Source organism: Phocoena sinus, chromosome 4 (assembly GCF_008692025.1).
Source record: "Phocoena sinus isolate mPhoSin1 chromosome 4, mPhoSin1.pri, whole genome shotgun sequence".
Lineage (NCBI taxonomy): Eukaryota > Metazoa > Chordata > Mammalia > Artiodactyla > Phocoenidae > Phocoena > Phocoena sinus.
Window position 1 is genome coordinate 20471779 of NC_045766.1, and position 27472 is coordinate 20499250.

The 27472-nt window shown below is 43.1% G+C and overlaps 1 protein-coding gene across 2 annotated transcripts in view; it reads right to left on the reverse strand.

The window, feature by feature from the left end:
* NMNAT3 (nicotinamide nucleotide adenylyltransferase 3) overlaps window positions 1-27472 on the reverse strand; it is a 125171-nt gene that overhangs the window by 22934 nt on the left and 74765 nt on the right. The gene's annotated exons all lie outside the window — the stretch shown is intronic.

Below are 27472 nucleotides of genomic sequence, written 5' to 3' on the forward strand. Positions count from 1 at the left end.
CGTATATGGCCTTTTTAAAAAAATTTTTTTCTTGCTGTACACGGGCCTCTCAATTCCGTGGCCTCTCCCATTGTGGAGTACAGGCTCCGGACGTGCAGGCTCAGCGGCCATGGCTCACGGGCCCAGCTGCTCTGCAGCATGTGGGATCCTCCTGGACCGGGGCACGAACCCATGTCCCCTGCATCAGCAGGCGGACTCTCAACCACTGTGCCACCAAGGAAGCCCAGTATATGGCCTTTTTTATGTTGAAGTAGTTTCCCTCTATGCCCACTTTCTGGAGCCTTTTTTTTTTTATCATAAATGGGTGTTGAATTTTGTCAAAAGCGTTTTCTGAATCTATTGAGATGATCATATGGTTTTTATTCTTCAATTTGTTAATATGGTGTATCACATTGATTGATTTGTGTACATTGAAGAATCCTTGCATCTCTGGGATAAATCCCGCTTGATCATGGTATATGATCCGTTTAATGTGTTGTTGGATTCAGTTTGCTAGTATTTTGTTAGGATTTTTGCATCTATATTCATCAGTGATATTGGTCTGCAATTTTCTTTTTTTGTGGTATCTTTGTCTGGTTTTGGTATCAGGGTGATGGTGGCCTCATAGAATGAGTTTGTGAGTGTTCCTTCCTCTGCAATTTTTTGGAAGAGTTTGAGAAGGATGGGTGTTAGCTTTTCTCTAAATGTTGGATAGAATTCACCTGTGAAGTCATCTGGTCCTGGAATTTTGTTTGTTGGAAGATTTTTAAACACAGTTTCAATTTCATTACTTGTGATTCGTCTGTTCTTATCTTCTATTTCTTCCTGGTTCAGTCTTGGACGGTTATACCTTTCTAAGAATTTGTCCATTTCTTCCAGGTTGTCCATTTTATTGGCATAGAGTTACTTGTAGTAGTCACTTAGGATACTTTGTATTTCTGTGGTGTCTGTTGTAACTTCTGTTTCATTTCTAATTTTATTGATTTGAGTCCTTGCTCTCTTTTTCTTGATGAGTCTGGCTAATGGTTTATCAATTTTGTTTATCTTCTCAAAGAACCAGCTTTTAGTTTTATTGATCTTTGCTATTGTTTTCTCTGTTTCTATTTCATTTATTCCTGATCTGATATTGATGATTTCTTTTCTTCTGCTAACTTTGGGTTTTGTTTGTTCTTCCTTCTCTAGTTCCTTTAGGTGTAAGGTTGGATTGTTTATTTGAGAATTTTCTTATTTCTTTAGGTAGGGTTGTATAGCTATAAACTTCCCTCTTAGAACTGCTTTTGCTGCGTCCCATAGGTTTTGGATCGTCGTGTTTTCATTGTCATTTGTCTCTAGGTATTTTTTGATCTCCTCTTTGATTTCTTCAGTGATATCTTGGTTATTTAGTAACGTATTGTTTAGCCGCCATGTGTTTGTGTTTTTTACGTTTTTTTCCTTGTAGTTCATTTCTAATCTCATAGCGTTGTGGTCAGAAAAATGCTTGATACGATTTTAATTTTCTTAAATTTACTGAGGCTTGATTTGTGGCCCAAGATATGATCTATCCTGGAGAATGTTCCATGCGCGTTTGAGAAGAAAGTATAATCCGCTGTTTTTGGATGGAATGTCCTATAAATATCAATTAAATCTATCTGGTCTATTGTGTCATTTAAAGCTTGTGTTTCCTTATTAATTTTCTGTTTGGATGATCTGTCCATTGGTGTAAGTGAGGTGTTAAAGTCCCCCACTATTATTGTGTTACTGTCGATCTCCTGTTTTAGAGCTGTTAGCAGTTGCCTTATGTATTGAGGTGCTCCTATGTTGGTTGCATATATATTTATAATTGTTATATCTTCTTCTTGGATTGATCCCTTGATCATTATGTAGTGTCCTTCCTTGTCTCTTGTAACCTTCTTTATTTTAAAGTCTATTTTATCTGATATGAGTATTGCTACTCCAGCTTCCTTTTGATTTCCATTTGCATGGAATAGCTTTTCCCATCCCCTCACTTTCAGTCTGTATGTGTCCTAGGTCTGAAGTGGGTCTCTTGTAGACTGCATATATATGGGTCCTGTTTTTGTATCCATTCAGCAAGCCTGTGTCTTTTGGTAGGAGCATTTAATCCATTCATGTTTAAGGTAATTATCGATATGTATGTTCCTATCACCATTTTCTTAATTGTTTTGGGTTTGTTTTTGTAGGTCTTTTTCTTCTCTTGTGTTCCTTTAGCATTTGTTGTAGAGCTGGTTTCGAGGTGCTGAATTCTCTTAGCTTTTGCTTGCCTGTAAAGCTTTTGATTTCTCTATCGAATCTGAATGAGATCTTTGCTGGGTAGAGTAATCTTGGTTGTAAGCTCTTCCGTTTCATCACTTTAAGTATATCATGCCACTCCCTTCTGTCTTGTAGAGTTTCTGGTGAGAAATCAGCTGTTAACCTTATGGGAGTTCCCTTGTATGTTATTTGTCATTTTTCCCTTGCTGCTTTCAATAATTTTTCTTTGTTTTTGCCAATTTGATTACTATGTGTCTCGGTGTGTTTCTCCTTGGGTTTATCCTGTATGGGACTCTCTGCGCTTCCTGGACTTGGGTGGCTATTTCCTTTCTCATGTTAGGGAAATTTTCAACTATAATCTCTTCAAATATTTTCTTGGGTCCTTTCTCTCTTCTCCTTCTGCGACCCCTCTAATGTGAATGTTGTTGTGTTTAATGTTGTCCCAGAGATCTCTAAGGCTGTCTTCATTTCTTTTCATTCTTTTTTCTTTATTCTGTTCTGTGACAGTGATTTCCACCATTCTGTCTTCCAGGTCACTTATCCGTTCTTCTGCCTCAGTTACTCTGCTATTGATTCCTTCTAGTGTAGTTTTCATTTCAGTTATTATATTGTTCATCTGTTTGTTCTTTAATTCTTCTGGACCTTTTTTAAATATTTCTTGCATCTTCTCAATCTTTGCCTCCATTCTTTTTCTGAGGTCATTCTTCACTATCATTATTCTGAATTCTTTTTCTGGAAGATTGCTTATCTCAATTTCATTTAGTTGTTTTTCTGGGGTTTTATCTTGTTCCTTCATCTGGTACATAGCCCTCTACCTTTTCATTTTGTCTGTCTTTCTGTGAATGTGGTTTTTCTTCTACAGGCTGCAGGATTGTAGTTCTTCTTGCTTCTGCTATCTGCCCTCTGGTGGATGAGGCTATCTATGAGGCTTGTGGAAGTTTCCTGATGGGAGGGACTGGTGGTGGGTAGAGCTGGCTGTTGCTTTGGTGGGCAGAGCTCAGTAAAACTTTAATCTGCTTGTCTGCTGATCGGTGGGGCTGGGTTCCCTACCTGTTGATTGTTTGGCCTGAGGCAACCCAACACTGGAGCCTAGCTGGGCTCGTTGGTGGGGCTAATGGCGGACTCTGGGAGGGCTCATGACAAGGAGTGCTTCCTAGAACTTCTGCTGCCAGTGTCCTTGTCCTCATGGTGAGGCATAGCCACCCCCAACCTCTGCAGGAGACCCTCCAAAACTAGCAGGTAGGTCTGGTTCAGTCTCCTATGGGGTCACTGCTCCTTCCCCTGGGTCCCAGTGCACACACTACTTTGTGTGTGCCCTCCAAGAGTGGATTCTCTGTTTCCCCCAGTCTTGTCAAAGTCCTGCAATCAAATCCTGCTAGCCTTCAAAGTCTAATTCTCTAGGAATTCCTCCTCCCGTTGCTGGGCCCCCAGGTTTGAAAGCCTGACATGGGGCTCAGAACCTTCACTCCAGTGGGTGGACTTCTGTGGTATAAGTGTCCTCCAGTCTGTGAGTCACCCACCCAACAGTAATGGGATTTGATTTTATTGTGATTACGCCCCTCCTACCATCTCACTGTGGCTTCTCCTTTGTCTTTGCATGCGGGGTATCTTTTTTGGTGAGTTCCAGTGTCTTCCTGTCAATGATCGTTCAGCAGTTAGCTGTGATTCTGGTGTTTTTGAAATAGGGAGTGAGAGCTTGTTCTTCTACTCCAACATCTTGAACCAATCTCTCGCCTTTTATTTCTTGATTTGAGACCTTTCCTTTTTTTCCTAAAGTAAGCATTTAGTGTTATAAACTTCCTTCTCTGTTCTGCTTTAGCTGCCACATTATTTGCTACATTTTAATATGTCGTATTTTTACTTTCATTCAGTTCATGTATTTAAAAAGTTTTCTTTTGAGACTTTCTCTTTGACCCATGGATTATTTAGTAGTATGTTGTTTAATTTCCAAGTGTTTTAATATTTTCCTGTTGTTTTCCTTTTATTGATTTCAGTTTGATTCCATTATGGTCAGAGACCATAATCTGTATGACTTCAGTTCTTTAAAACTTGTTGAAGTTTGTTTTATGGCTCAGAATATGGCCCATTTTAGTGAATGTTCCATGGGTGTTTGAAAAAAAATGTGTATTCTGCTGTTGTTGTTGGAGAGTTATACACACATGAATTAGATCCTGTTGGTTGATGGTGTTGTTCAGTTGTTCTATATCCTTGCTGATTTTCTGTCTAGCAGTTCTGTCAATTGCTGCAAGTGGGGTGTTGAAGTCCCACCTGTGACTGTGAACCTGCCTATTTTGCTTTTCACCTCTTACCAGTTTTTGCTTCATGTATTTTGAGACCCTGGTTTTTGGTGTGCACACATTTAGGATTATTATGTGTTCTTAGCTGACATTTACTGAACTTTTAATTTCATTTATTTTAGATGTCATTTCTAGAAGTGCTGATTTATTCTTCATCAAATAAGTCCTTTTTATAGTTTCTTCTTTTTAAAAAACATAAGCGTAACTTGAAAAATCTGTATCTGTGCCCAACAATGTTCATAGTGGTACTATTTACAATAGGTAAGACATGAAAGCAACCTAAGCATCCATCGACAGATGAATGGATGAAGAAGATGTGGTACATATATACAATGGAATATTACTCAGCCATAAAAAAGCATGAACTAATGCCATTTGCAGCAACATGGATGGACCTAGAGATTAGCACACTTAGTGAAGTAAGTCAGACAGAGAAAGACAAATAATATATGATATCACTTATATATGGAATCTAAAAAATAGTACAAATTAATTTATAAAACAGAAACAGACTCACAGACATAGAAAACAAACTTATGGTTACCAAAGGAGAAGGGGGGAGGGATAAATTGGGAGTATGGGATTAACAGATACACACTACTATATATAAAATAGATAAGCAACTAGGATTTACTGTATAGCACAGGGAACTATATTCAATATCTTGTAATAAACTATAATGGAAAAGTATTGAAAAAAAGAATATATATATATATATATATATATATATATATATATATATATATATACTGCTGAATCACTTTGCTATACACCTGTAACTAACACAATATTGTAAACCAACTATACTTCAAAAAGCAGAAAAATAAATAAATAAATAATCTGTATCTGACAATGCCAATTTCAAAGTCTCTACAGGTTATTTCTGCTGTCTGTTGATTCTGCTACTTCTATTCATATTGTTCTGTTTCTTTTGCACTTAGCTGATTTTGACTGTGTGCTGGTCAATGCCACTAACTAGTTATCTGGGGGGCTCCCCAAGGCCTAAGATAGATATGCCTTCCTCCAGAGAGGCTTCATGTTTGCTTTCAACAGGTACCTGGCTGGAGTTATTAAAAGTCATGGATGACCTTAAGTCAAGTTCTCAACTTGAGCTTCTTTGACTAATCCAGGCAGAGGGCTGATGTGTGGCCATTTCTTCCTAGCAATATTTTATGCTTTCCTTTTGCTTCTGCTTGCCTTAGTGTCAAGGCACCAAGGCTTTTCTGAAGTCCTCTAGGATTGGGGGAGGAAAGTGGGTTAAGATCTAGTTCATCCTGGTCCTGAGGGTGCAGCTCCTGGGAATCTAGCTTCATGTGGGAGAAGTCACCCATAAGGCTCCCAGCTTGGGAGGGCTCCAACTTTGTATTCTTTCCCTCTTGCCTTGTATGGCCACTGAGTCAAACCTTTGTGAGCAGTACTGTCAAGTGCCCACCAGGGGTCCCAGTGGCATACTTACCTCCCTGGTTACAGGTGTTTATCTCTTAGCTGGTCTGAGACATCCCCTCTGTCTTTTCCATTTTAAAAGTGAAGTCTGAAAAATGTTCTATCCACCATTTCTTGTTGCTTTAGTGGGAGAGTTGATCCAAAGAGTGCAGCCTGTCCCCTGGAAGGTGGAAGTTCTCTGATGCATTTTTCCATCTCTGGGAAACCTGGCTGCCCTAGGGTCCTCCATCATGGAGGCTGAGGCTCCCACTGCTCAGGGGGGTGGCAGAACCAGCTGAGACTAAGGAGAGGACTTTCAGCTTTTGACTTCCAGAACTGGCTCCTGAAACTCATTTCAGAGGAGTGCTTGTGAAGGTCAAAGCTTTCATTTGGAAGATCCAGGCGTTGAGAGAGAAAGATTGATTTAAGTTGCAAAAGTTACCCTTAAAAAAAGTCAAGAACCAGAGCCCAGGGAACCAGAGGACACAGTTTTACTAAAATCCACAGAGCGGTAAGAAGGAGAGAATATGAAGATGGAAAGGGAAGGCCCTTTCTGGGCTGAGGGTGGGGTGGGTGGAGAAATGAGCAGCAGAGCAGAGAAGAGCTTGGTAGGAAAGGTTTGTGTGATGGAGCATTTAGACCTGAGTTGAGGCTGCTCCCTATACCCTCCTACCCTTCAGAGACAAAACCTGGTGTATGTTGGGTGCGAGAGGCCATAGTGAAGAGGTCCAGTTGGGTTTAAAAACTGCAGAGCAGACGGACTTGTATTTTGATTCCCACCTGGAATTCTAGGAGGAGACCATCTCCCATTGCCCTGTGCCAACACAGAACAGCATCAACACAGTGGAAATGGCAGTGTGTCAAGTACAGGCAGAGAGAGCTTCAGAAAACATCCCCTCCTGTGCCTTCCAAGTCCCCCTCAGCTCCAGCAGGGCATGGTAGAAACTGGTAAAAATTCTCAAGGTTCCTCGAGAGGAGTAGTGAGGGAGGCTAAGAATTAACGGTCAGTAGGGCTACTGGGCGGGGGTACAGGGTACAGGGTGTGCAGCCCAAAGCCAGAGGCCATGGTGTCGGCAGTGCCAGGGAGAGTCCAGCATGGGCCCAGATAGCAGCAGTTGTGCCTGAGCCAAGAGAAGCTGAGGGAGGCCTCAATAGTAGAGGCAGAGAGAATAGAGGCCAATGCCCAAGGTCAAGGGCAGACCCCTTGGCTGAAGGACACTGAGGGCCAGATGCCCCTTTTCAGAGGCCAGGATGATAAGCCACCTCAGATGCTCAACTTACTCTTGGGAAAATAGGCGGAAAAGAGAAACTTGATCGCAAAGTGACCTATAAGAGAATAAGCTTAAAATCAGAAGATAGTTACCTTAAAGTAGCAATTTTCTTTTCACCATTCATGGAAATAGTGGCTTAAGAGCAAGTCAAGTGTTATAGAAAGCAAAGGAAGTTATTCTTCTGCACATCTGAGTCTCATGTTAGACATGGAAGATGTTAGTTCTTTCTCTTTTCCTCTTTAAAAGAAATGGGGGTCAGGAGAACTAACTTCTGTTGGGTGTTGACTCTCTTGGGTCATTTACATACATTTAACCTTCACCTTAATCTCTGTTTTACAGGGGTGGGGGGCCAGGGGCTCCTCTAGGCAGCTCTGCTGAGCATCTTGGATACTCAGGTGTCACCTGGGATGGTTTAGCTCATTTTGACAGGGGAGGTTGTACACTGAGAAATCAATGCTTTGTTATAGCTCCCAGGAGAGGAGAGTCAATAAAAATAACAGTTTGAGCTAAAACTCCTTCTTGCCCTCTAAATGGTCTTGAGTTTAAGCCTCTTTTGTTCTCCACAATGCTACAATCCCAGTGTTGCCTCATGCAACCCCCTCTCCCTCTTGCTACATGGAGGTACTTCTCCGGTGACCCAATGCAGCCCACACACACCTCCATTACAGCACTTGTATGGTAATGATCTGTTTGCCTTTGTCATTCTTGTGAGGCTGAGAGCTCCTTAAGGATGCAAACCTGTCTTTTCATTCTGGATAACATGGCCAGCACTTCACTTAACATGAAGCTATCCCATCCTTCCCTTGGAGTTATCATAGTAATATGTGGCTATGTGTTTAACATGGCTGATAGAATTCCTTTTTCGTTTATCTCTACCCCTCTGGAAATTCTAACAAAATGGCAGTAAAGGAATAAAAGAAGTATGAAATCACAAGGGCAAAGAGAGTGGGAAAGGAGACAACAGTAGGTGGGAAAGGTCAACACAATTTTGGAAGCTGGAGAGCTGATGAACAACGGTACCAGAGCCAGCAGAGTTGCAGGCAGGGAAGGCAGTAAAGGTCAAGCTGCCATGCATGGCAGAAGCCTAGAGGAGCCAACAGCCTCCCAGTGAGGGTGGGTGCCAGAGGGCCCGAACACAGGAGGACTAGTTGAGGGTTTGTCTAAGGAGCCCTTGGATACCACCACTGACCTTGTTCTCCCATCCTGGCAGAAGGCCACATTTCTGCTTTCTGCTGAGGTTGGACCAGAGACCCTTGACTCCCAGGCATAGCTGAGGGGATGTGGGATTACTATCCCTAAGACAGGAGGGTCAAGTCTGGCTTCCAGAATACCAGATTGGAGCCATCTCTCTGGACACGTACAGACACAGTCAGGGGTCTTGGACCTAGGAGCTGGACGTATGCCATCAGGCCCACCAACTTCACCCACACACCCAGAGTTTCTGGATGACACTTACGGCCTGATCTGCAGATGGGAGTGGACAGCTCAGGAAGACACCAGTTTTAGACAGGTGCTGACCATGAAAGACAGAGACCAAAACAGCTGTCCGGAGAAAAGGAACTAGGGGGATACAAAGGTAAGGCAGAAAGCAAAAGGAAGCTTCAAAAATCTCCAAATAATATTTTCAGAAGACAAGAGATGATATCCCATCCATGAAACAAGAATGGCTTTTTTTTTTTTTTTTTTGCGGTACGCGGGCCTCTCACTGTCGTGGCCTCCCCCGTTGCGGAGCACAGGCTCCGGACGCGCAGGCCCAGCGGCCATGGCCTACAGGCCCAGCCGCTTGGCGGCCTGCGGGATCCTCCCGGACCGGGGCACGAACCCATGTCCCCTGCATCGGCAGGCGGACTCTCAACCACCGCGCCACCAGGGAAGCCCCATGAATGGCTTTTTTTTTTATTAAAAAAAAAAATCAGAAAACAGGACAAAGCTCTTAGAAATTAGAAAAATATTTGCTCAGTTGACAATATTCACCAACTGACTCTCACATGCCAGGTGCTGTGCTGGGTGCTGGGGAAATACAGTGGGGATGAGGCAGACCAATTCTTTTCCTCAAGGAGCTTATACTCTGGTGGATGACAGCAGCAACAAAATAAGTTAGGAGAAGAACTGGAAGATACATTTGAGGAAATCATATGCTAAAAAGAAGATAAACTTAGAAGATTGATCTGGGAGGTGAAGCATCTAACTAATAGACATCCCTGAAAGAGAGAACAGAGGGAGGAAAACATCAAAGAAGTAACACAAATATCTTCCCAGACTAGAAGGACCTAAGTTTTCACAGTCAAAGACCCTCTGAGTGCTCAGCACTCGAATAAAAGAACACACTGGCAAACCACTGTAAAATTTCAGACCACCAGTTTTAAAGAGAAGATTCTAAAAGTTCCCAGAGAGAAGATAAGAGATTGTATACACAGGACTGGGACAGCATTGGACTTCTCAACAGCACTTCTGGGATCCAGGAGACAGTGAAGCAAGTCTTCAAACATTAGAGGAAAATTATTTCCAGCCTGGAATACTATATTTGGCCAAACAACCAATTAATTAGGATGGCGTTGGCAAACTTTTTCTATTAAGGAACAGATATTAAACAGTGTAGGCTTTGTGGGCTGCGTATACTCTTGGTGGCATATTCCTCTTTTTTTTTTTTTTTGGCTGCACCACAGGGCATGTGGGATCTTAGTTCCGTGACCAGGGATCGAACTCGTGCTCCTTGCATTGGAAGTGCAGAGTCTTAACCACTGGACCACCAGGGAAGTCCTGGCATATTCCTCTTTTTAAAGAACCTTTTATAATGTAAAAATATCATTCTTAGCTCACAGAAAGCATGAAAACAAGCTATAGGCCAGATTCGGCCCATGGGCTGTAGTTTACTGATCTGTGCACTGGAGTGTGGCATAAACTTGTGTTCATATATGTAAGGTCTCAGAAAGTTGATCTCCCATAGATTCTTTCTCAGAAAGATGCTAGAGGATGCACTCCACCAAGACAAGAGAGTAAACCAAAAATAGCAGAAGGCATCGGATCTAAGAAACTAGGGTTCCAAATCGGGAGACAGGCAAAGGGAATCCCCAGGAAAACAGCGTTGGGAAATCCCAGTTGACAGTGGTGTAGCAGGCATAGAGAGCTAGCTGTCCAGATAGGACCTTGAGGGCTCCAGGAAGGATATGAGCAGAAACAAAATGGAATAGACAGATTACCATGAGTTTGTTTGTACTAAGAGTTTGAGAGAATTTTCGGGGGGGGGGGAAATTTGGGACTAAATTAGTGATAGGTACAAGGAACCCAAGGAAACAGATAAATGCAGCAATTATTAACTCTAGGAAAAACCAAAGTTTATATGAGAGGCAATAAAGTCTTAGTGTAATACACGGTTTAGTTAAAATGATTTAGCAGACATAAATGTAAACAATAAATATTAATTTAACCCAAAGCTGTGAGCTAATCAATTTGGGAGCGTATGGTGGAGATGAAGTATAAGTGTGAGGGTGGAGTTGTGAATGCTAAATTCTCCTTTTACATAATTGGAAGCCAACAGATAATGTCTGAATCTGAAAATTCAAGAAACAACAGTATAAGCTTATTATTTAGAAACAGGGAGTCAAATACCAGAGAAAACAGCTAAAAAAGTCAAAAGTGATTGCCCTGGGAACCAGGAATCAGTGGTGGGAAAGAATGGAACAAACACTACTATAAGCCTTATAATGACTTTTATTATAAATATGTTTATATATTTATAAAATAAATTGAAAAATTAATGTATTTTGTAGAAATACTTCAGTATACTGAAAGTGTAAAGAATCAAAAATTAACAAAGAGGTTAATACTGTTTATATTTTGGTTAGCTTTCTTTGTCTTTTTCTTCTAATTCTTCATACGGTGTAAATTCAATTTTGTACCTTCTTTATTTAGATTATATCATAAGCATTTTTCTTGGTCATTAGGACTCTGAAAACACCATTTGTAATGGCTCTATAGTAATAGAGGTTTAAAAAATTTTATGCTGGAATCAATATATTGTGACCATCTTTGTAGATCTTGGTTTCAAGTTTTGGATACATTTTTAAGATAAATTATTAGAAAGGAAAACTACTGACTTCAACGTTTTGGGTGATTTTGCCACATTTTGCTAAACTTCTTTTCAGAAATTTTGAGCAAAGGGAGAGAGACTGCAGCACAGTTTGAGAGAGTTCATCTCTCCCCACACTGGTCAATACTGGGACTACTCAATTTAAAAACACCTGCCAGTTTGTAGGAATTGCTTGTGGTTTAAATTTTGCTTTTAAAATGACTTGTGTGATTTGTATTATTTATTAGATATTTCTGTGTCTCCGAACCTTCTGCTCTTATTTGTTACTCATTTGTCTACTGATGTGTATGAATACTTTTAAACAAGCATGTTAAGTGTTTGCCTGTTGGATCTGTTGGCAAACATATAGAGAGGATTCCCCTCCAAATCATGGACCTTCCCCAGCTCCTGTCTGGCTGCTAGGAATTAGGCGCAGGTATTCATCCAACTAAAACACTCCCCACGTCCATGTGCAACAAAGCCAGTTTTCATCTCAGGGTTACACCTCTTCCTTGATTTACGACAGGATTAGTCCCATCATAAGTGGAAAATAAACCATCATAAATTGAAAATATCATTTAGTCAAACATGCACTTGATACACCTAATCTACCGAACATCCTAGCTTAGCCTTGCCTACCTTAAACATGCTCAGAACACTTACATTAGCCTACAGTTGGGCAAGATCCTCTAACAGAAAGCCAAGTTTATAATAAAGGGCTGGATATCTCCTGGAATTTCTTGGATATTGTACTGCAGAATGGTTGGATGGGTACAGAATGGTTTTAAGTGTATCAATCGTTTACCCTCATGATCGCATGGCTGATGGGAGCTGCGGCTACTGCCGCTGCCCCAGCATCACGAGAGGAGCGTACCACACATCACTAGCCCAGGAAAACATCAAAGTTCAGAATTTGAAGTACAGTTTCTACTATATACGCATCTCTTTTGCACTATCATAAAGTCGAAAAACTGTAAGTCAAACCATTGTAAGTCGGGGTCCGTCTGTACTTTCATCTGTCGTTTCGTGTGTGTCGCTGCTCCTCTGCTCTAGTCTCTTGCATAAATAATCGGTCTCATCTCACAGTTTTCATATCCTTATTGTTTTCTTGTGTTCTGGAAGAATTCCTTGCACTGGTGACCTAATTCTCTATTTAGTTACAAGAAATAGCCTCCCTCCTGCCTGTCTCCACTGAGCACTAATGTGGCGATGACGTTTTTCATTCCAAAATCCCTTCCCTGTCCTCAGGTGGGCTGCTCCCTCGCTTTATCACATTCTCCTCTTGAATCTCATGAGAACCAGAGGTTTTAAAATTTTATCTTCGTTAAGTGGAGAGCCACGTGGCCTAAACCTGGAGGATGGGGCCTTCTTTGGAAATGCAGTTCCTTTTTCATATGAACTGTGACCTCTTTCTGGCCAGTCAGCTGCCTCCAGAAAGGTCTATCTGTCCAGTATGGAAGGCTGGGCGGCCCTGTCAGAGTCTGGGTAGGTCCTTGCTTAATTACTTTGTTCACAGCTAAAGGATAAAGGCAACATTTAAGCTTACTGTAATTTTTCTTTGTATATTAGAAATATTTCAAGCAGGGAGCTGCAGGTAAAAGGAAACAGCAATTGAAGGGAATTCTTCACTCCTAAGGTTTATCTGTAGTATTTTACTGACTGAGCTATCTAAGGTAGGAAAATATTGATTTTTTTCTTCAAATACGTAGGTGACTGTCCTGTTTCCTTTAATTAAATAATCTGTATCCCCCCATAACTGTTTTTTTTTGTTTTTCCCTTACTGTATATTTTCTTTCACATAGACTTTATGTTCCATTGTGCTGTCTTGAGTCCCTATCACACTCATTTAATCTCTTTTTTAAAAATTACACTTTAGGGACTTCCCTGGTGGTGCAGTGGTTAAGACTCCATGCTCCCAATGCAGGGGACCCGGGTTCGATCCCTGGTCAGGGAACTAGATCCCACATGCGTGCCACAACTAAGAGTTCGCATGCCACAACTAAGGAGCCAGAAAGACGCAACTAAGGAGCCCGCCTGCTGCAACTAAGACCCAGTGCAACCAAATAAATAAATTAATTAAAATATTTTTTTAAAATTACATTTTAATGTCTGAGAGAGCTTTCTGAGCACATGGTCAGTCTTCTAGAAGAAACTTGGGATACCTTTCTCACGTTAAATAAAGAAAAATACCCATTGGCATTCTCACTGAAAAGCCAATCAGTGAATGCCCATTCCAGTGAGGAGCTGGTCATATTTCATTTGGTCAAGTCTCTCAGCAGAGGACAGAGCCACTGCCCTCAGTATCCTTCACGTTTCTGGTTCAGGTTAGCCTTGCGGGCAGATGTCCTTAGCTGTTTCTCTTGTGAATAGATCTTTTTTCCCTCATATTTTTATATATATATATATATATATATATATATATATATATATATGTATTTTTTTCATTACATTGTATTACAACTGTTATATAGAAAACTGTACTTTGGTTTGTTTGAGTCTGGGTTATGTTACTGAACTTAGTTCTAACAGCTTTTCAAATGCCTCTTCTGGATTTTCTAGGGATACAGTAACACTGCCTGCAATAATGAAAACTGAGTCTCCTTTCTATATTTGATTAATGCCATCAGAAAATAATAGTGGTGAGTAAACATTCTTTTCTATTTCCGTGCTTCTGTGCGAATGCTTCTGAAGTGTTATGCCATTATCTATCGTGCTAGATAAGTATACTAGTTCTACTTTACTAAGAGCTTTAAAAAAAAAATCCCTGAGTAAGTGCTGGATTTTTATTGAATGGCTTTTAAGTGTGTATTGAGATGATGATTTAAGTTTCATAAAAATATATTACCTTAGTAATGCAATATATTAATAGATTTCTTTATGTTATACTGTCCTTGAATACTGGGATGCATGCTACCTGGTCATGTTGAATTATTCTTTTAGTAGTAATTTGATAACCTACTACTTTATATGGGTATTTTGCATCCAAGATTATACTGTCAAACACTAGCTGTAGTGCCACAATATCCTTATCCAATTTTCTTTGTTCTAGAGAATGGTGATGGTAGATTGGATTATTGGTCCTAATTCCTCACTCTGCTATTATAATATCGCACACCCACACCTCTGCCACTGCCTCACTAAGGCAGAACATACTTCCCCGCCTCTTGATTTTGGGCTTTGGCTAACGGGATATTAGCAGATGCGACATGAATAGAAACTTAAAACTTGCTTGCTTGGTGGCCATCCTGTGCTTGTGCCATCCCTGTGAGAGAATACACCAGGTAGCTACTACCCCTTGTGTTCTCCTAGCCCCCAGGATTATTTAAATGCTTTACACTAGTAAGAATTTGATAACATATGAACAGTTTGTGGTGCGTGGCTGGTGGCTCAGCCATTGTGACTCGCTCTACTCCCTGGCCTGGCTGGTCAGCAGAGGAGGGAACTGTGGCAGACTGTATTTTACAAAGCTGGTCCCGTCATTATCTCCCAGCCCGCGTGCTCTTCTAGATCTGGCCATTCCTCCCCTTGGAGGTCCCCTTGGACCTGGGTGGGCGCCTTTGTTTGGGGCAGAAGTGAGAATGTGTGACTTCTGAGACTGGGTCATAAAAATGCCATGTGCTTCCACCTTGTGATCTGGAGATGCTCGGTCTTAGAACCCAGCTACCAGGCCGTGAAAACCCCAACCAGCCTATGCAGAGTCCCCCTAGCACAGCCAGGAGTACTGTTAGGGTCAACGTCAATGTCCCAGCTGACGCCCTACCGGTACGCAGCGTCAGCTGCCAAACATGTGAGTGAAGAGGTCTCTAGATGATTTCTGTTCCCTGCTGTCCACTCACACCCAGTCTTTTTCTTTTTTTTTTGTGGTACACGGGTCTCTCACTGTTGTGGCCTCTCCCGTTGCGGAGCACAGGCTCCGGACGCGCAGGCTCAGCGGCCATGGCTCACGGGCGCAGCCGCTCCGCGGCATGTGGGATCTTCCCGGACCGGGGCACGAACCCGCGTCCCCTGCATCGGCAGGCGGACTCTCAACCACTGCGCCACCAGGGAAGCCCGTCTCCCAATATTTTGAGTCTTCTCAGCTGAGCCCTCAAACATCATGGAGTGGAGACAAGCCATCCTCACTGTGCTCTGAGCATAACAAAACAGTCAATTTACACCTACAAGTCTGTGCTGGTTTGTTACTAGTAATAATAACTAGAACAGGAAGAGAGATTCAGAAAGGTTATGTGACTTTTCCCACGGTAATACTACCAGGAAATGGCAGGACTGTGATCTGAACGCAGGTCTGCCTGTACTTTTTCTGTTGCGCTGTACTGATGACGACTAGTGAGCTTTGGGGAGACATAAGGCAGCCAGGCCTCAGAAGGGTACCACTAGGTAGCCGCACCTTGCCTTGTACATCCCCAAAGCAGGCCTCTCAGGCGTATGACAGAGATTCTGCCCCCTCTAGAGCTGACCTGGACAAATGAGACCATTTCCCCCACAAGACGGGGCTTCGGTAAAATGTTACTGCTGCTTCAAAGGCTTAGCAGGCTCACGAACCATGAAGCAAAGACAATAGCATTCCACACGGTAAGGACTTCATTATTTCCATGGAGCGTATGCTCTGGCACATTTATCAGCATTTTATTAAGAATTACCATACATACTTAAACAAAACTACACTTGTCAAAACAGCAGAGAGAGGTGTTAGGTGACGCTAGGAGGCATTTGGCAGCCTCCAGTTCTGGGGCTTTTGCCGGGAGAAGCTCAGTGTTCTCCTGAGCATACACACAGTCCCACCCTTACCCACTTCGTGGACCCTTTTGTCCATTTTCTTCTTTCTTTTGTTATTGCTGAAAAGCACCCTTGGAAATGAGGCCTTGAAAGGCAGGAACCCTTTAAGAAATATCAAGAGCAACTCTTGCCAGTGCTGTTAGGAACCAAGGAAACAAGGAAAAGAAGCCGGAGTGATGATAAGCAGGTCGAAAACAAAACAAAAACAAAAACAAAAACAAAAAAGGCCAGGTTCTCAACTACATGGATCTAGCTGCTTTCAAAAAGCAGCTGTGATTACCTGGGCCTTCAAGCTAATGTAAGCAGCTCCTTTGCCTCTTCTCTGTTTGATCATCCCTGTTTTCTTTAGACCTTAGTCATAAAGATGAGGTCATCAGGCAACAGTTAACTTAGCTCCAGATTTCTGCTTTACTACATATACACAACACCCTACCTAAGCTGTTGATTCCTTTCCTGCATTAGGAGTAAGAAGGAAGAGTTAAGGAGTTAAAGAATGATTGACCCTCTACCCCTTCCCTTGTGGGTGGACCTCTCTGGCACAGGCAGACCACGTGGGCAAGAGAACATCCAATTGCAGAAGGACCTCGTGAGCCAGACGGGGTCCCAAGGAAGATGTGGGAAGTCAGCAGGTCTGTGCGCAATGGAAAGATGATGAAGAATCTGACCCCTGCCCGATGATCAACTGAGATTCTTTCCCCCTTTTCCCTTTAAAAGTTGTCACGTCTGAGCAGAATCATTGGAGTCGGTGTCTGGACATAAGTCCATTGCCCCAGATTGCTGGCTTTTCTGAATAAAGTACTTTTCTTTTCTGCTGAAGCTTAGCCCTCGATTTATTGGCTGTTGAGCGGCGAGCGGCCGAACCTGTGTTCAGTTACACTAAGTCTAACGAACATGATGAGGCTGAGGCTGCCGAGGCTCTGAGGCCATCTTGACATCTTTCCTTTATCAGCGCTCAAGCTTATTTAACAAGTTTTGCTCTTTTCTTCATGTGTACGTTTGTTTCTTCAGCTGGAATGCTCTCAGCTCTCGTGGTCCAAATGAACTTGAGACTGCTCTGCTCTGGGCACTACTGGCCAGGAGCACTCATCTATTTTGATGTCCACTGTGGGCCTGGGTGGCAGCAGGGAGGAGACCAGATCCAGCATTCCCAGTATCCCAAGTAGAGTGGCAGCCCTCCGGAAGCACAGTGGGCCAGCTGGGACTGAGCGGGCCGTTCCTGGAAGTGCAACCACCCTTCCTCCCTCCTCAGTGCCCTTGGTGTACGTATGCTCCTCTCCTTGTCTGCCCTCCACTTCCCTCACCTCTTTCTGTGCGAACAGTCTTTCTTTCAACCGGCAAACTCTTCCTGCACACGACAAAGCCCCCTCTGGTCTGAGTCTTTCCATGCCTGAGCTGGTCAGCGTGAGGCTTTTTTCTTTCATTGCCAAATGTCCTGTTTTGTGTTTGTAATTTCTTAAAAACTTCACAGAGTAAACAACAAGGTGGCGATATTTCGTAGGGTTTACACTTCCTTCTGGTCTTGGAGAAAAAGGACTTCTTGGTTTCCTCTCTCTCCCGTCCCACTCTCTGCAATCATCCCCCCCGAGTCTCAGGCACTGGGCACTGGGCTGATGGCAGTTCCTTCAACTGTCTGAGCACTGACAAAGCCTCCAGGGGGGTGGCTGGCTCCGTGGGGTCCTATGTGCTTTCAGGGTATCAGAAATTCTTTTTCTTTCATGCGTCTCTATTTTTCATTATTTTAACTCCTGGCGCTGCATCTCTGTCTGCTGAACGGAATGACTGTCCTTTCAGAGAAGATAGGTTTTAAAAAGAACTCAGCAGAATCCCAAATGCTAGGGTCTCATGGCGCCTCAGAAACTCTTTACCATCTCATTGAAGGCCTTAGATCCGGCAGGAAAAATACAGGAAGGAAGGCAGTGGGGGGCAGGTTGCAATCGGGCAGTTCTGGCTCGGTGTGTAGTCCGCTGACGGGGGTCAAGGGAAAGCTGCCCGAACACCGCCCCGGGGCAGCCTCTGTGCCTGGAATCTCTGCAGAGCAGCCTCGTTTTCCATTAATGAATAACTGGGCCTGGGCAATCAGTCCCTTCAACTGTCCTCTCCAGACAGGCTTTATAGTGGCAGGAACTTGAGGGCAAGCAGGCAGAGACACACCTGAGCGTGAGACTCAGCTCTGCAGCTGCTGAGCTGTGTGACCTGGAGCAAATTACTTAACCTCTCAGTCCCCCATTCTCTCCACCTGCATCAAATGAGCTCACGCAGGAGACAGACACCAGTTCAGGGCAGACACATGGATGGAGAACATGCTAGAAATATCAGTTGAATCTGAATTTTCCCCTCCTTCTCTTTTGTTTTCACTACAAACACCATTTCTCTTCTTAAGGCAAGAGGGGCCGGCTTGGCAGGCACTTTAAGTCGGGTAATGTACCAGCACTGTGAATTCTGAAATAAATATGGTGGGAGCTCTGCCCTCATGGGGGTTCAGTCCTGGGGAGACGAATAGTCACCACAAGGTGGTCAACATGGGGCAGAGGGTACACAGGGAGCACTGAAGAGGCTCTGAACAGGTAGAGCAGGTTTTCTGGAGGGGGGACAGCTAAACTGAGTCATGTACGATTGCTGAAGACAGATGGTGACCTATGAAAGGTAAAGTCTTGTTAATCACATCAATTCTTTCCACTTTAACTGTATTGAAAGAGACTTTTTTTTTTTTGGTGGTATGCGGGCCTCTCACTGCTGTGGCCTCTCCCGTTGTGGAGCACAGGCTCTGGACACGCAGGCTCAGCGGCCATGGCTCACGGGCCCAGCCGCTCCACGGCATGTGGGATCTTCCCGGACCGGGGCACAAACCCGTGTCCCCTGCATCGGCAGGCGGACTCTCAACCACCGCACCACCAGGGAAGCCCAAAAGAGATTTAAAAAAAAAAAAAATCTTCAGAACAACTGAAGCTTGATGACTCCTTGATTCTGCACGAATATCCTTGCCCATTTCTTGATACGTTTTCAATTTACCTTCATGGTAATTTATACTCAAGGAAACTGTCCAAGATCTGCTAAGGGATTCAATAAAATAGGTCATGGAGTTAAACGCTGTGGTGAAATCAAGGGCTTAATTTTATGGATAAAATTTAAATTGCTCAGCTGCCCTTTTTCATTATTCGTGTTAAGACTAACGACTGATCAGTGAATGGGAAGAGATCGCTGTAGGAATCAGGAGGCCATTTTCCTATTCTTTAAGCACATATGGTGAGGTTATGGACTTTGCCCTCGAGGTTAACAGACCTTGCATTGGGGAAGAGACCCAAGCAGCCCACTAGCCCACCTCCACCACTGGGGCTGCTCCTGAAACTGCTGCAGGGGCAAGGAGCCTGAAACTGGAATTTTTCCCAAGATCAACCTTGGGAGGAATGAGACGGATGACCGTGTTTTAACATCAGTACTTTTCTGGTACTTTTCAAAGTGAGGTCTGCATTGATGTCATTATTAAAAATGCATATTCCAAGCTGCACCTAGATGTGCTCTCTGGCAGTGAGGCTTAAGAACTTTCATTTTTTCCCAAGCATCCTAGGTGATTCTTACACGTGAGTGGAGAGCCGTGGGTCAGCACTGACTGTAGAAGGACTACTTCCTTTCAGTCATCCAAGGTTCTTTGATTAACCTAGCTCTAAGGTAACCGAGCTCTAAGGTAAACAAGGACCACTTTGCTATTATGACCAAATGGCCAATTTTATGAGTATGGAATAAAAGGATAAAGTCATTATATCTCAAAAAAAATGTTTAGTTTAGAAAAAAAAGGATATGAATCTCTTAGGTTGTAAATGCTTTATAGAGTTTAATGCAATTTCATTTTTAAAATGTATTTATTGATTTATTTTTGGCTGTGTTGGGTCTTTGTTTCTGTGCGAGGGCTTTCTCTAATTGCGGTGAGCAGGGGCCACTCTTCATAGTGGTGGGCGGGCCTCTCACTGTCGCAGCATCTCTTGTTGTGGAGCACAGGCTCCAGACGCGCAGGCTCAGCAGTTGTGGCTCACGGGCCTAGTTGCTCCACGGCATGGAGGATCCTCCCAGACCAGGGCTCAAAGCCGTGTCCCCTGCATTGGCAGACAGATTCTCAACCACTGTGCCACCAGGGAAGCCTCAATGCAATTTCATTTTTGAGGCTGGTTTCTAATTAATTTACATATCTAGTATATGCATTGGTATATGCATTGGTCAATTCTGATTTATGTAAATTGTAGATGGTCTTGTTCACTTGCAATATAGGACATAATCTAGAGTTGCAAAAGTAACCTAAAGCTAACTATTCTCACCAAGCACTAAAAAATTAGTCCCTTTGGGGGACCATTTTTCTTAAAAGTTTTACTTTTCATTTCAAGTGTTGTTTAGATTAGTACTTCTGTAGCTGTTCTGTAATGGTTAATAGGTACCTACCAGCTCCCCCAAAGAAAAAGGGTTCAGTGATCCAGTAGGCTTGGGAAACACTGGGGTAGACAAAGTGAAACAGGTTTTTTTTTTTTTCCTTTTTTTTTTTTTTTTTTTCCGGTATGCGGGCCTCTCACTGTTGTGGCCTCTCCCATTGCACAGCACAGGCTCCGGACGCGCAGGCTCAGTGGCCATGGCTCACGGGCCCAGCCGCTCTGCTGCATGTGGGATCTTCCCGGACCGGGGCACGAAACCGCGTCCCCTGCATCGGCAGGCGGACTCTCAACCACTGCACCACCAGGGAAGCCCTGAAACAGGTTTTTACTGCAGATTAAAGATCCACTGAGAGCCCCTAACGTGGGGATGTACACAGTAACTCTACAAGAAAGGGATGGAAATCTCAGGGTTTGCCAGGCTCAGTTAGTTTCATGGAACATTCCACTGGATGAACATTCAGAGGACCACAGGTTGTCAAATACTCAGTTTAACCCACCGGCAAACTCTATCGGGGGATCAGGCTGCGTTCACTTAGATGCACTGCCCTCAAGACACAGGCCTAGGAAAATGTTTCACAACTGGGGGTGCACATTAGATCAAATGGGGAGCTCCCTCAAACACAAACCTCCCACTCTCGACATCCAAGTTCAAGCACTGATCAAAATAATGGGAATCACAGTCTACTTGATCATCACCAACTCTCGCTCCCACCATCCTCAAATCATGACCAGCATTTTTGACTAACACTACAATCCCTACCACCATCATCATACAATGACCAACAAGACCACTGCCATGACCATCACCATCACCATGACCTAGCCATCACTACCACCACCACCACCATTACCACCACCCTGAGCAACCAACACCACTATTATTACCCCGTGACCCACACTACTACCACTGCCACTACTGCAACCATCCCCCGCACTGTAGCCACGACAACTGCTGTCAGAGCAAGTCACCACCACTGCTCCCCTGTTGCCACCATCTTTCTTATGTCCAGTCTGGAGATAAAAAACACAGTGTTATTATTCCAGGTTGCATTCAAAGGTTGGAAGACGAGATATAATTGCATATATTTATCCCTAGGTACCAATAACCACCAAGTGGAACCAGACATGGTGTCCCAGTAGAATCCTGGGATCTAGAGTCTCAACAGAATCTCTGATCCAAGGCATGAGTCCCTCAATTACCTCTGTGACAAGAGTAAAAAATGCCACACAGGGCTGCCATGCCAGTTTATCTGAGGGGAAAATTCAGCCCCAATCTGCTTTCAGAAATGTGGAAGCTGGACCTCAGCTAGTTGTTGGGGAGAGACCCTGGTGCTAGCCATGTGGCAACCATAAGGGGCTTTAAACCCAGCTCAAAATGCAGCTTGCTACTGCTTAAGGAGCTAGTCCTGGGGGATCACAGCAGAACAGGACTTAACTTACTCAGCTATATGCTCTAGTTTATGTAATTAAATTATTTTAAAGTTATATTTTATGTATGCACTGCATTTATTGTACATATATAAATGTATAATAATAATACAGACAGTCCTTGACTTTTTGATGGTGCAAAAGTGATATGCACTCAGTAGAAACCATACTTTGAAGTTTTAATTTTGACCTTTCCCAGGCTAGTGATATGCAGTACATACTCTCTTGTGATGCTGGGGCAGTGGTAGCAGCCACAGTTCCTAGTCAGCCACGCGATCGCCAGGGTAAACAACCGCTATACTTACAACCATTCTGTACTCATACAACCATTCTGTTTTTCACTTTCAGAACAGTATTCAATGAATTACATGAGACAGTCAACCCTTTATTATAAGATAGGCTTTGTGTTAAAGAATTTTGCCCAGCTAAATGTAAATGTTCTGAGCACATTTAATGTAGGCGAGGCTAAGCTATGATGTTTGGGAGGTCAGATGTAGTAAATGCATTTTCGAATTTCAGTGTTCGCAACTTACGATGGGTTGATCCGGATGTAATCCCATCATCAGTGGAGGAAGATCTGTAATGAGTGGCATATACTGAGTGCCAACAAAGTATTGGGAACCGTGCTAAAGGCTTTACATATACCATCTCTTTCATCCTCATACTCTTTTACAAAAAGAAGAGAGGTTAAGGGCTTCCCTGGTGGCGCAGTGGTTGAGAGTCCGCCTGCCGATGCAGGGGACACGGGTTCGTGCCCCGGTCCGGGAAGATCCCACATGTCGTGCGCCATGGCCGTTGAACCTGCGCGTCCGGAGCCTGTGCTCCGCAACGGGAGAGGCCAGAACAGTGAGAGGCCCGCATACCGCAAAAAATGAAGAGAGGTTAAGTGCCCCAGGTCACAAAGTGAATTCATTGTAGCACTGCAGTGTGAACCTAGGTAGTCTGGTTCCAGGGACACTCTTAACCGAAACTCTACACTGAGGTGTACACACGTCATCCTGCATGGAGCGATTCAAGGTATGTTCAAGGGTACTATTGATTATATGCAATTTGTTTCACGTGCTAATTTTTTTTTTTTACGGTACCCGGGCCTCTCACTGTTGTGGCCTCTCCCGTTGTGGAGCACAGGCTCCGGACACGCAGGCTTCGGACGCGCAGGCTCAGCGGCCATGGCTCACGGGCCCAGCCGCTCCACGGCATGTGGGATCTTCCCGGACTGGGGCACGAACCTGTGTCCCCTGCATCGGCAGGCAGACTCTCAACCACTGCGCCACCAGGGAAGCCCTCACGTGCTAATTTTTGAGCCTAGTCTCAGAGGAGATGTAAATCCACTACATTCCAAATGGTAGAAGAGACATGAAAGACCACCAAGTGCAAAGCAATTCGGTGCAAAATATGAAGGTGGAGAGACAACTACTCTCCAGGCAAAGTTCTCATAAATTCATGTAATAAGCACGCGACGAGGGGGCAGCAGTGTGCAGGGCACTGGGCAAGGCAACGCCAGCCTCCTGCTTCTTATTCTAGAGCTTGTGTGTGCTGAACTCCTCAGCAGGCTCAGGAAAAGATATCCTGGGTTCAAATAGCTTCAGAGTTTTCCAAGCACTTCCACAGATGGCAGCAGCACTACGGACAGATGGGGGATGATTCAGAGAGCAGTACAGGGGCTGCCTGCCAGGGGATCGCCATTCTTCCTCCTCACCCTAGTTCATTCCTTACACATCTTGATACGAGAAATGGTCACTTCGCAAATGTACCTATTGTTAACTCTTAAAAATACACAAATATATGCAGACTTATGTGTATATTCTACACATACGCAGACATATAGTTTTTTTAAAAAAGAGATGGACTCCTTCAAATATCGTTAAGCTGTGTCCTACTCTTGAGTGTCTACAGTGTGGCCAGGACCATTGTCAGGGATGCTCTGACTCCTGTAGATTCTCACAATAATCTCAGAATCCCCGAAGATTTCATAACTGGCTTGGCCAAGGTTGCAATAGGATGGAAATGGCAGTGCTGGGATTTGAAAGGTCCCAGGTCCATTTGTCTGGCTCTGAAGTTTTGCTTCCTGCATAATCTGTGCTTGTTTTAACCATACCAAGTAACTCTTAGATTAAGATTCTTCACCTCTAAAGTGGGAGGAAAACAATGCTACCTCATGGGCTTGTTTGGGGGGGATTAAATAACAGAATGTATGTAAAAACATTTTGTAATATGTGAGGAGCCATTCAAATGTAATATTATTACTATTATTTTGGTTTCAAGTAATGAAATTGTTTTTACTATATAGCGAATTTCCTTAGTTATCTGGATAATGGTTTCAATATAATTATTGGCTTCCTTTGTAATTTTACATCTTTTAGCTTTTTATTTCAGAATAGTTTTAGACTTCAACGAAGATAGTACAAAGACTTTCCACATATTCTTCACTAGACTTCTGCTAATGTTAACATCTTATATAAGCATGATACAGTGATCTAAACCAGGAAATTAACATTAACACCATTCACTAATCTATAGACCTTGTTCATACTTCCCCTATTTTGTCCACAATGGCTTTTTTTCTAATGTAGCTTCTGATCCAGGATACCCAGTCACATCGCATGTGACTGTCCTATCTCCTTGGTTTCCTCTAATCAGGGACAGCTCCTCAGTCTCTCATAACCTTTAGAAAAGGAGGTGCCAGTTATCTTGTAGAACATCCCTCAGTTTGGTTTGTCTGATGTCTTCTCATGAGTAGATTGAGGTTATGTACCTTAGGCAAGAATATCTCAGAGATGACGTTGTGTCTGTCTCGGTGCACCATATCAGGGGGTACATGATGTTGGTCTGTTTTGATTCTGGTGATATTACCTTTAATACTTTGGTGAGGTGGTGTCTGCCAGATTTCTCTATTGTGAAGTCACTATTTTCTCCTGTGTATTTGTAGTGGACAAGGATCTTGTGGGAAAGTGCTTTGAGACTATGCAAATATCATACTTTCACCCACTAATTTTAGCATCCATTGAGGATTCTGGTGTGCAACAATCATTACTATGATGTTGGCCAAATGGTGATTTTCTATTTCCAACATTCTTTCTACGGTATTAATTACAATTCTACTGGAAGGAAGAAATGTTGCCTTTCCTGCACTTATTCATTAAATCACTTATTTATGTCAATATGGACTCATGAATATTTATTTTATTCTGTGGGGTGGAATCCATTATCATTATTTCGTTCCTCAGATTATCCCAGATTTACCCAATGGAAGCTCCTTTAAGTTGCCTCCTTTGTTTTCTTGACATGCTCCCATCATTTATTAAGTATTCCCTTGCTTTCTGGAACCACAAGACATTCATGCTCGTCCTGTACTTTCTCTGCCCCTGCTCTGGAATTAATCATTTTTCTAAGAAACTTGGGTTTCTTTTATTAGAGACCAAGAGGGCTAGTTGTGCTCATTGCCTCTGGAATTTTGTGGTTTCTAGGCACCTCTTAGAAGACAGAACTAGAAATTATATATACATATATACTCACACATGTGTACACACACCTTGCTGTATTTATTTCTGTAACTATCCAACTGGATATCTATTAAAAACCATGAGTTCATACTGAAACTTCCGATTCTAATCCAACACCACAGAGTTCATTCTAGCCTTCCCCTCCTTTCCTTATTTGTACCTCCTTTTTTTTAACACTGAGATACCTGGCTCTGTCACCCACAATAATTTACTCATTTGCTTGATCCTACTATGATTTACATAGAGTAGTTTCAAAATTGCTTACCTACACTCCCGTGGAAAATACATTTTCTAACTAGAGAACAGTATTTATGCACTTTTTTTTTTGGCTTTAGCCTTGCAGTATCCAGTCACAATGATGCTTTCCAAGTTACTGAAGTTGGTTCTTTCCTTTCCCATTGGCTCCGGTGTGGTAATGTATTCATTTATAATAGAGATAGGCTCATTTGTTACTGTCTGTATTACCGCTTGGGTTCCCCTCACAGCCTGGTTGACCTTAATTATACAGGTAGTTTTTTGGGGTGTGAGATTCTGTGGTTCTAAGAGACAGACTGAAAACAGTGGTATGCTCAGAGAAGGCTCTCTCCTCCCTCTTCCTAGTTTCTACCCCATTCCCATCCTGAATTCTTTTCACTCTGTTCCCATTCACCCACTTGAAGGAACCAATCTCATTAGCTTATAAAATCCATTCTTAAAATGATTCTGTCCTCTTAAGATTTATCTTCCCTATAATGATCAGTAACTCATCAATCTCCCCAAGGTCGAACCCTTTCTCAACAACCTCATCTCTAGAAGTATTTATACAGACACATCTTTTCAATGCGTTTCAATTAATGCCCTTTGTGCTGTTGGGAGTGCTACTTCGCTGACTGTTTTATCTGACGTTGGCTTGGATTTTCTGAGCGCTCTTGCATGAGTTCTCTTTATGACCTGCTTAGAAAAGCAGGCAAATGCTGGTGCCTGATTCTCGATGATCTTTGCTTCCCATTTGGAAGACCGAGATGGTTGCAGGTCCTGGCATATTAACTCGGCAGCTGTCTCCTCAGGGAGTTGAAAGTTCAACCTGACTGGCTGGTATGGTGGCAGAAGCAGCAGGTAGAGACAGCATGGTTTGCTCAGGAGATGGGGACCCGCATGGAGAGATGACAAGAGCACTGGCTTTGCATTCTAAGAGACTGGGGCTTTGTCTTTTACTTGCTGGGGAGATCTCATGCAAAATGTATCACCTCTCCAGGCCTCAAGTTTACTTACACCTGTAAAATGGGAATATTAATACTCACAGCACTGTTTTGAGGATGACATGATTCTATTTAAAAACCCCTGGCGTTGGGGCTTCCCTGGTGGCGCAGTGGTTGGGAGTCTGCCTGCTGATGCAGGGGACACGGGTTCGTGCCCCGGTCTGGGAAGATCCCACATGCCGTGGAGCGGCTGGGCCCATGAGCCCGCGTACCGCAAAAAAAAAAAAAAAAAAAAAAACCCCTGGCGTGGAAGAGGTCCACTGAAAAGACAGTGTCACTTCCTCACTTCACCCTTTCATCCTTACATTCATAAAATATGCTGTTTCAATCTTTCTTGTTTTTTTTAAATTAAGCTTTTTGAGATAATTGCTGATTTAAAAGCAGTTGTAAGAAATAATGCAGGACAATCCCATGTGCCCTTCACCCCGTTTCCCCCAGTGGTAACATCTTCCAGCATGATACTTGATATCACACCCAGGACTGAGACTGATCGAATCCACCGATCTTATTCAGCTTTCACCAATTCCACATGCACTCACTTGCTCATTTGAGTGTGTGTGTTTAGTTCTATGAAATTTCATTTCATCTGTAGGTTTCATGTATCCACCAGCAACAGCAAACTACATGATAGTTCCCTCACCTCCAGGAACCCTCGTGTTGTCCTTTTATAACCACACCCACTTCCCTCCCATTGCTCCCAAGCCCTCATCCTAACCCCTGGCGATCACGAGTCTATTCTTATTTATATAGTTTTGTCATCTCAAGACCGTTACATAAATGGAATCATTTAATACATAACCTTTTAGGATTGGCTTTTTTCACACAGC